General features: G+C 44.9%; 1 non-coding gene across 1 annotated transcript; it reads left to right on the top strand.

The window, feature by feature from the left end:
• The first annotated feature begins 6,761 nt into the window (after nucleotides 1-6,761).
• Nucleotides 6,762-6,834, top strand: TRNAR-UCG (transfer RNA arginine (anticodon UCG)). Its single transcript has one exon. It is a non-coding gene; the product is annotated as a tRNA-Arg (tRNA).
• Nucleotides 6,835-7,788: the final 954 nt, after the last annotated feature.

The raw sequence follows: 7,788 nt of genomic DNA, 5'->3' as shown, positions 1-7,788 counted from the left end.
AAAGCAAGGGGCTTGCGTCTTTGCTTGCTTGCTGGTTTTCTTGCGTGCCTGCAGGCGTGTCGTTGATATTATGCCTACACATGGGATACCTACTGCAAGCCAATAGGCATTGCCTATACGCTGTGGCTGTGATTTCACAATGTCGTGTGTCTCTTTTACATTTACCGTAGACCTAATAAGTACTTTCATCAGAGACTAGCCAGATAGGCTAAGTTTTAGTAATGAACGTCTAGTCGTTGTCACGGAGAGCCTATATATAGCTCTACTAAAATTTTTCCTTTTTTAGGGATTCACCTCTTCTACTTTCAGCTTTTCTCACTCTATATATGTGTGAACTAAACTTATCCTTATCTAGCAACAACAAAATGCACACGCAGGCTACAATGCATCTCACCACTACCGTTCATCACTACAAGCCTACGAGTTGTAAGCAGCTTGCGCATTAAAACTGGGTTGCAGGTATACTTACCTTAGGATTGCTGAATATGAGACAATGGCGCTTGTTCGAGACTTGTTGCGCGAAATTGGTGCGTGATATACATGCTTGTCTTTCTTAGCACTGGTGGCATGTGCCTTTAGTTGGTGCATCATTAACCATTGGGGACTGAGGTTACAACTCAACATGACAGCACCCTTGCAGAAATGACTGCTCGCTTCGATCCCATTATGTGCTTTCTATTCGCCCACTTCCCAAGTATTGACAAATAAATGGTGAAAAAAGCGATCACTTTGGGCCATCTCACATTGAAGACAAAGCATCACGTGTATTTTGCCGTTGTTTACAAGACAGGCGGCTTGTTATTCATGTCTCTAAACCTAACACGCCGATGGTTTCATAACGGCTCTTGGAATCAGTGCAATATAGTCACGAATACATTGCTGTCGAAGCACGAGCATCATCATCATCATCATCATCATCAGCCTGTCTACGTCCACTGCAGGACAAAGGCCTCTCCCATGTTCCGCCAGTTAACCCGGTCCTGTGCTTGCTGTTGCCAATTTATACCCGCAAACTTCTTAATCTCATCTGCCCACCTAACCTTCTGTCTCCCCCTACCCCGCTTCCCTTGTCTGGGAATCCAGTTGGTGACCCTTAATGACCAGCGGTTATCCTGTCTACGTGCTACATGCCCGGCCCATGTCCATTTCCTCTTCTTTATTGCAGCTATGATATCCTTAACTCCCGTTTGTCCCCTAATCCACTCTGCTCTCTTCTTGTCTCTTAAGGTTACACCTACCATTTTTCTTTCCATTGCTCGCTGCGTCGTCCTCAATTTAAGTTGAACCCTCTTTGTGAGTCTCCAGGTTTCTGCTCCGTAGCTAAGTACCGGCAAGATACAGCTGTTATATACCTTCCTCTTGAGGGACAGTGGCAATCTACTTGTCATAATTTGAGAGTGCCTGCCGAATGTGCTCCACCCCATTCTTATTCTTCTAGTTACTTCAATCTCGTGGTTAGGCTCTGCGGTTATTACCTGCCCTAAGTAGACATAGTCTTTTACAACTTCAAGTGCACTATTACCTATCGCAAAGCGCTGCTCCTTTCCGAGGTTGTTGTACATCACTTTCGTTTTCTGCAGATTAATTTTAAGACCCACCTTTCTGCTCTCCTTGTCTAACTCCGTAATCATGAGTTGCAATTCGTCCCCTGAGTTACTCAGCAATGCAATGCAATCGGCGAAGCGCAGGTTACTGAGGTACTCTCCATTAACTCTTATCCCTAACTGTTCCCATTCTAGGCTTCTGAAAACGTCCTGTAAGCACGCAGTGAATAGCATTGGGGAGATTGTGTCCCCCTGCCTTACACCCTTCTTTATTGGTATTCTGTTGCTTTCTTTATGAAGCACTATGGTAGCAGTAGATCCCCTGTAGATTTCTTCCAGAATGTTTATATATATTTCATCTACGCCCTGATTCCGTAGTGTCTGCATGACGGCTGATATTTCTACTGAATCAAACGCCTTCTCGTAATGTATGAAGGCTATGTATAGTGGTTGGTTATACTCTGAGCATTTTTCTATTACCTGATTGATAGTATGAATGTGGTCAATTGTTGAGTAGCCTGTTTTAAATCCTGCTTGTTCCTTTGGTTGATTGAATTCTAATGTTTTCTTTACTCTGCTAGCAATTACCTTTGTAAATAGCTTGTATACTACAGAGAGCAAGCTGATCGGCCTGTAATTCTTCAAGTCCTTGTCATCTCCTTTCTTATGTATTAAGATGATGTTAGCGTTCTTCCAAGACTCTGGTACTTTTCCCGTCAGGAGACACATCGTAAATAGAGTGGCTAGTTTTTTTTAACACAATCTGTCCTCCATCTTTCAGCAGATCTGATGTTACCCGATCCTCACCAGCATCTTTGCCTCTGTGCATGCTCTCCAAAGCTTTTCTGACTTCTTTTATCATTACCGGTGGGGTGTCGTCTGGGTTACTGCTAGTTCTTATAGTATTAAGGTCGTGGTTGTCTCGGCTACTGTACAGATCTCTGTAAAACTCCTCCGCTATTTTAACTATCCTATCCATATTGGTAGTTATTTTGCCTTCTTTGTCCCTTAGTGCATACATCCGCCTTTTGCCTATCCCAAGTTTCCTCTTCACTGCTTTGACGCTTCCTCCGTTTTTCAGAGCGTGCTCAATTCTCTCCATGTTATACTTTCTTACATCGCATACTTTACGTCTATTAATCAACTTCGAAAGCTCTGCCAGTTCTATTTTGTCTGTTGTACTTGACACTTTCATGATTTCACGCTTCTTAATTAGGTTCTTCACTTCCTGGGAAAGCTTGCCGGTGTCCTGTCTAGCTACCCTGCCTCCAACTTCCACTGCACACTCCGTGATGATACTCGTCAGATTATCATTCATTGTATCTACGCTAAGGTTGGTTTCTTCGCTAAGAGCAGAGTACCTGTTCTGCAGTGACACTCTGAATTCCTGTACTTTCCCTCTCAGTGCTAGCTCATTGATTGGCTTCTTGCGTATCAGTTTCTGTCGTTCCTTCTTCAAGTCTAGGCGGATTCGAGCCCGTACCATTCTATGGTCACTGCATCTTACCTTGCCAACCACTTCCACATCCTGCACGACTCCTGGGTGTGCAGTCATTATAAAGTCTATTTCATTCTTATTTACGCCATTAGGGCTCCTCCATGTCCACTTGCGGTTTTCTCGTTTTCGGTAGAAGGTATTCAAAATACGCAGATTATTGCATTCTGCGAATTCTACTAGTAGCTCTCCTCTGGCGTTTCTAGTGCCGATGCCATGATCTCCTACTGCCTGGTCTCCAGCCTGCTTCTTCCCTACCTTTGCATTAAAGTCGCCCATTACTATAGTATACTGTGTGTTCACCTTACTCATTGCCGATTCCACGTCTTCATAGAAGCTTTCAACTGAAGCGTCATCATGGCTGGATGTAGGCGCGTAAGCCTGTACTACCTTCATTTTGTATCTTTTATTCAGTTTAATTACAATGCCTACCACTCTTTCATTAATGCTATAGTAATCCTCTATGTTGCCAGCTATGTTTCTGTGAATTAGGAACCCTACTCCCAGTTCTCTTCTGTCTGCCAAGCCCCGATAGCAAATGACGTGCCCATTCTGTAGCACAGTATAGGCCTCATCTGTCCTCCTAACCTCACTCAGCCCTATTATATCCCATTTAATGCCTTCTAGCTCCTCGAATAATACAGGTAGACTTCCCTCACTAGATAACGTTCTAACGTTAAACGTTGCTAAGTTCAAGTTCCAATGGTGGCCTGTCCGTATCCAGAGATTCCTAGCACCCTCTGCTGCTTTGCAGATCTGACCGCCGCCGTGGTCAGTTGCTCCGCAGCTGGTGGGGACTGAGGGCCGTCAGTTAATTGACGAATGCCTACGGGAGGGGGTGGCCAGATACTGCACCAGGGTGGCCAATCCTTCTCTGGTGAGATCATCGGTGCAAGCCGGTACGATCAGACAGTAGTGGGAATGCTCCATGCATGTCTTCCTTATTGTTGTTCAGCAGCGTTGGCGGCCACCCACCACGGAGCCCAACGAGGGGACGCTACAAGTTTACAAATGCTGAAACCTGCAGACGCCAGCCGTACAACGCCACTATAACCCAGTGCGCCTAGACCAAGGTAGGCTATTTGCACGGGGTTAACCCTAGCCGCCAGGAAGTTTGGAAGCAAACGGAAGAGAGTAGAGGGCAGGACAGATAAATAGTAAGAGATAAAGACGAAGATGTAGGGAGAGAGAGATAGGAAAAGGCGACTGCCGATTCCCCTGGGTGGGTCAGCTCAGGGGTGCCGTCTACGTGAAGCCGGGGCCAAAGGGGTGTGTTGCCTCTGCCGGGGGGCCTTAACGGTCCAATCACCCAGCGTCGGCTCAACCCCCAGGATCCCCTTTTCCTCGGACACGGCAAAGCCACGCACGGCTAGGCGTAGGAGAGAGTCGAAACTCCCCCGTTAGCTCGGGTTCGTGGTGTCGCTACACACCAAACGCCTACTTGCGCAGGCACCCCTGCGGTAGCTGTCGCTTTATGCATGAGTTAATTAACCTCAGATCAATGCATAAGCGAAGTTTGCCATCATTTCTTTTGGCTGCAACAAAGAGGCTTACCCGGTTCGTTGGCTTGCTCACTTCAACGATGATGCCTGCGCGTTCTATGCGGTCCAACTCCTCCCGAAGTGGGCCACCTAAAGATAGGGGCACCCATCGAATCAGCTGAACTAGCGGCATTGCTTCCTTCTGAAGGACCATACGATACGGACGGGCAAGGCAACCGTGACACAACTCTGGTAACTCTTTGACAATGTGGTCAGTACTGCTTGTCTGAACAGAATCCACAATACGCTAAACCAGCCTCAAAGCCTTGCTTGCGGACAACTCCAAGATGGCCTGGCTCCTCTTGCTGACAATGATCTATCTGTCGTCTATTCCTATGTCTCTCACCTTTAATGAGAGCAGACGTAAAACAGCGTGCGCAAGTATCCGCAGTGCGAATCCGGCCCGTCCTTAGAGCACTGTTAAAAAATAGCGAAGAAATATTTTATGCTGCTACTATTATTCGATATTGTTGGGGACGTAGTAGTTGAAGCTGCGTGCACATGTGGTATTGGTAATGTGTTGTTATATCTTTTTAAATCTACGCAGCGCCGACGGAAGTGTGTGGTTGCCAAAAGCTTGGACAACTATGAAAAAAGAAAAAAAATGCATTGGCCGTTGTTGCACGTCCGTTGGCAGATACAGTGAACTAGTTGTTACTGAGTGTGCAGTGGCAGCCCGAACAACACGGTGCATTTTTGATACGTGACCAAAATAAAATGCCTTTATAGCAATGCGCTCTTCCCCTGCAGATTAGACACACACACAAAAGTTTGTCGGAAAGCTGGGCGCTCATCATGATGGTACGCACACTGTTCGTGAGCTCAAGGCACCCGCGATGAGAACGGTGATAATGCAAGGAAAGACACGCGAGATAGATGTCGATTATTGTTGTGGGTCAGAAAGAAGCCCCAAATAGACCATTTATTTTTGAAGTGCTGTGTATATAGCGCACGATAACTTGGGTGGGTGCTAGTAAATTAAGGTATCCCAACTAATATATCAGTCACAGCGCAAGAACCGCTTAACCTAAAGCACGAGAAGCGGCCTTACCCATGCATCCAGTAACAAACATAGTGCATAGTACAGAGTAAACCAAATAAAACAGGTATACAATTATGAACGTACAGAAAGTTTTATTCACATCTGAAGTCGTAAACAGCGTCGTCTTTCACTTGCGAAACGCACTTCGCTCTGACGAGGACGGCGTCGTCTGCTACAACTTGCTTCGCTGCCCTTTTACCAAATTGCTGCCACGAAAAAAAAAAATCCTCAATCGCGGCATCCTATTAAATGCGGACAGAGCGCACACATCATCGTAGGAGGATGGCTCATACCGCGCTTTCGCACTGACTATAAACTGCAGTCATTGAAATATAACCTCCCATGCATTCTTAAAAAGCATAATCATTTACATAAACCTGCGCTAAATACATTACGTGAAATATTTCTGAATTACTAATGTATTTCAATTATTTGTTAATGTTGTACTACATTTCACTGTATATTGTTGTATATGATTAGCTATCATGATTTTCTATTATTATATTGTGTTGATATTAGTGTTTCGTGTAGTTTACTGCCAGAATTACAGGTGTACTATTGCTTGTACTATTACAGGTGTACTATTGACTGTGTTCCTTGTACTTGTAGTATTAAAATTTCTTTTCTGTAAATAAATTTTGGTATTCTGTTGGTCTTGTTCGTTGTTAGAGATGTGTTTTAGTCAAAAAATCATTCCCTGTTACGCTTACACAGATATTGTTATATGCTTTGTTTTTGTAAATATTTTTGTACAATGTGTGATATATCTTGTAATTTGGTGCAAATATTTTTACCGGTCACTTGTTGCCATGTCTTTGGTCTTCTGGGCCCTAGTCAAGCTGTTTCATTACAGCTTTTAGCCCAGGAGACCATCCAGAATGTAACGTTTTCGTTTTATTCTGGAAATAAAGAGAGAATGAATAAAGAGAGAATGAATAACCGCGCGCGACGCGAGACTCTCAAAAACACGTGCAAAACGCGTGCAGCGGTCGAGCAAAGCAACGCGTTTTCAAGCAGGTTGAATGGGACAGTGGAGAGGCCAACACTGGAGTAACCAGTTTTCTCCCCACATTGACAGCGCCACGCTCCGAAGCGCTTCCTTTGGCGTGAGTCTTCTCTATGCCGGTCTCCGAGTCCCGGTCCGCGTGGCCTAATGGATAAGGCGTCTGACTTCGGATCAGAAGATTGCAGGTTCGAGTCCTGTCGCGGACGAATAATTTTTTTTGGGCACTGCGCCGTGCTCCCAACCAGGCTGCAGAAATTAGGTGCCTTTTCTCATCTTTTAACACCACCACGAGCCGGTCTCCAAGGCTCCGAGCGGCAGTAGGCAGAATTTTTTTTCTAGTGCGCCCGTGTGGACATCAACAGAAATATGCAAAGTTACGAAAGATGACTCTTCTACAAGAAGCACCACAACGTGGCACGAGCCCAGCACTGTTTTCGGCAGATATTACCACGGCAAGCAGCAGCAACCACACACAAAGTGGTTCTAAGAAAGAAAGGAAGAGAAAAGTGAGCCCCGTAAATGTCTGCTTCAGCGAGCGACACCTCTGTTCTGTTCAGTTCTGTTTCAACTGTTTTGCTGTGGAGAGGTTGAGGGGCCTATTGTCTCAGCTACTCCATATCACAAAGTTCTGCAGCGAAAAATAAAATAATAATACAGAACGGTACCCGAAATTAACAATACGGAAAAGAAAAAAAAACATAATAGCACACTGAAACCAGTTCAAATATCATGCCAATACACAGTTTTCTTCGCGCAGTTCACACAGTCATAAAGTACTTACACGCACGCCTTACTAATCTAATGTCAGTATATACATGACCACATTTTATATAATACCCATCTCTGGCTGTCTGTCATAGGCGCTTGTCCAGTCCGGTCTCCACTAAAAAGTCTGTCAGGAAGATTACTTTCTTTTTCTGGAGATGCTTCTCAGGCCATGGTTCAAGTAGCTTCTTTATTGTGAGGGGCCGTCTGTCCAAACTTGCTAATTTGTTCTTTAATTTTTTCCTTTCATTTGCGTATTTAACGCACTCCAAAAGAATATGGCAAACATTTTCTTCTGTATGACCACAATGGCATTCCGGTGAGCTGGATCGGTGTATCTTGTGCAGGAAGCTGTTTGTGTATGCTACTTCCAATCTAAGTCGGTGGATCAATGT

The sequence above is a fragment of the Rhipicephalus microplus genome, chromosome 1 (genome assembly GCF_043290135.1).
Source record: "Rhipicephalus microplus isolate Deutch F79 chromosome 1, USDA_Rmic, whole genome shotgun sequence".
Classification (NCBI taxonomy): Eukaryota; Metazoa; Arthropoda; class Arachnida; order Ixodida; family Ixodidae; genus Rhipicephalus; species Rhipicephalus microplus.
Note: the sequence above shows the minus strand (reverse complement) of the source record. Positions and strands in the feature narration are given on the sequence as shown.